Below are 2,589 nucleotides of genomic sequence, written 5' to 3'. Positions count from 1 at the left end.
TTTTCAAAAAATATAATAAAAACCAGAATGCAATGAAATAATGTCTTTAAAGGGCTGAAATGAAATCACTGCTAACCTAGAATTTTACTCTTAGGGAAAGCATATTTTTAAATGAAGATAAAATAAAGTTGATTCAGAGAAGCCAAAACTGATGTAATTAATTGCCAGCAGACCTACACTAAAATAAATACTAAATAGATTTCATAAAGTTAGGCAATAATGATCCTAAAGAAATAAAAGGGTAAAATGGAATGAAGAGTACTAGGAAAGGTGAATATGTGGGAAACTGTATGTAAATACTGGCTGTATTAAACAATTATAATAATTATAACATCATTTTAGTATTGGAGAGGCTTAAAATGTATATAGAATTAAAATTCATATGAATAATAGTACAAAAGGTAAGAGGGGATTGAGCTAAAATATTTTACACCATTGAATTGTGGAGGAAGCAGTAAAAGTACTAATCTGTATTAAACTAATAAATCAAGGATATATATCCTAACCTCTTGGATAACAACTAAACCAATAAAAGCCCCAAACTAACAAGGTGATTGGATGAAAATGGAATAATAAGAGTTAATTAATTAATCCAAAAGAAAGCAGGAGACAAAATAGTGAGAGATAAAATAGATAACAAATAGTAAAAATTAAGAAGCATATATTGTTAGTTACAGAATAGCCATAGGAATGTAAAGGACAGCATAGGAAATAGAGTAGTCAAAGAACATATACACATGACCCATGGACATGGACAATGGTATGGGATTGCCTGAGGGAGTGGGGGGTGCTGGGTGGAGGGGGACAAAGGGGGAAATTTGGGGCAACTATAATAGTATAAACAATAAAATATAATAAAAATAGTAAGGTATTATGTTGAAACATAAGTGTATCAGTAATTACATTAAATTCAAGTTGTCAGACAGGATTTTAAAAAGCAGACTATATGTGGTTTACAAGAAATATAGGGACATAGGGATAAAAAAGGAAAATGATGAAATATGATATATGAGGCAATATTAACCAAAAGAAAGTTGGTGGTTCTCTGCTCCTCCAGTTCAATGAACTGCTGCGTTTTCCTGTGCAGTGCCAGCTTCAACCCTGAGACATGATGGTGAAGGTTGGAGTGAACGGATTTGGCTGTATTGGGCGCCTGGTCACCAGGGCTGTTTTTTACTCTGGCAAAGTGGATATTGTCGCCATCAATGACCCCTTCATTGACCTCAACTACATGGTCTACATGTTCCAGTATGATTCTACTCACGGCAAGTTCAAAGACACAGTCAAGGTTGAGAACGGGAAGCTTGTCAATGGAAAGTCCATCACCATCTTCCAGGAGCGAGATCCCACCAACATCAAATGGGGTGATGCTGGTGCTGAATATGTTGTGAAGTCCACTGGGGTCTTCACTACCATGGAGAAGGCTGGGTCTCACTTGAAGGGTGGAGCCAAGAGGGTCATCATCTCTGCCCCTTCTGCTGATGCCCCCATGTTTGTGATGGGTGTGAACCAAGACAAGTATGACAACTCCATGAAGATTGTCAGCAATGCCTCCTGCACCACCAACTGCTTGGCCCCCCTGGCCAAGGTCATCCATGACAACTTTGGTATCATGGAGGGGCTCATGACCACAGTCCATGCCATCACTGCCACCCAGAAGACTGTGGATGGCCCCTCTGGGAAGCTGTGGTGTGATGGCCGAGGGGCTGCCCAGAACATCATCCCTGCTTCTACTGGTGCTGCCAAGGCTATGGGCAAGGTCATCCCTGAGCTGAATGGGAAGCTCACTGGTATGGCTTTCCGTGTCTGCACCCCCAATGTGTCAGTTGTGGATCTGACCTGTCGCCTGGAGAAAGCTGCCAAATACGATGACATCAAGAAGGTAGTGAAGCAGGCATCAGAGGGCCCCCTCAAGGGTATCATGGGCTATACTGAGGATCAGGTTGTCTCCTGCAACTTTAACAGTGACACCCACTCCTCCACATTTGATGCTGGGGTTGGCATTGCCCTCAATGACCAGTTTGTCAAGCTCATTTCCTGGTATGACAATGAATTTGGCTACAGAAACAGGGTGGTGGACCTTATGGTCCACATGGCCACCAAGAAGTAAGAGCCCCCAGGACCACCAGCCCCAGCAACAGTAAGATAGGCCCTCAGCTGCTGGGAATCCTTGTCCCAAACTGATCCCCCAACATACTGAGAATCTCCTGACCTCTAGTTGCCATCCTAGACCCCCTAAAGAGGAGAGGGGCTTAGGGAGCCCTACCTTGTCATGCACCATCAATAAAGTTCACTGTACCCTCCCCCCAAAAAAGAAAGTTGGTGTGGCTGTATTAATGTAGTGGGTTGAATGGTGGTCCCAAAAAAGATATGTTCATGTCTTAACCCCCAGAACCTGTGAATGTGACATTTGGGAAAGGGGTCTTTGCAGATGTAATTAAATTAAGGTTTTTGAGACGAGATTATCCTCAATTACCTGGCTGGGTCTTAATTCCAATGACAAGTGTCTTTATAAGAGACAGAAGTGGAGAAGACAGAGAAGAGGAGAAGGCCATGTGAAGATCGAGGCAGAGACTAGACTTATGCAGC

The 2,589-nt window shown here is 42.1% G+C and overlaps 1 pseudogene; it reads left to right on the top strand.

Moving 5' to 3' along the window:
• Nucleotides 1–1,111: 1,111 nt before the first annotated feature.
• On the top strand, nt 1,112–2,140 carry LOC149991508 (glyceraldehyde-3-phosphate dehydrogenase pseudogene; annotated as a pseudogene).
• The last annotated feature ends 449 nt before the right edge of the window (nt 2,141–2,589 follow it).

This window comes from Furipterus horrens, unplaced genomic scaffold (assembly GCF_987537825.1).
Source record: "Furipterus horrens unplaced genomic scaffold, mFurHor1.1.pri manual_scaffold_17, whole genome shotgun sequence".
NCBI lineage: Eukaryota > Metazoa > Chordata > Mammalia > Chiroptera > Furipteridae > Furipterus > Furipterus horrens.
This window is presented reverse-complemented; position numbering and strand designations above follow the sequence as displayed.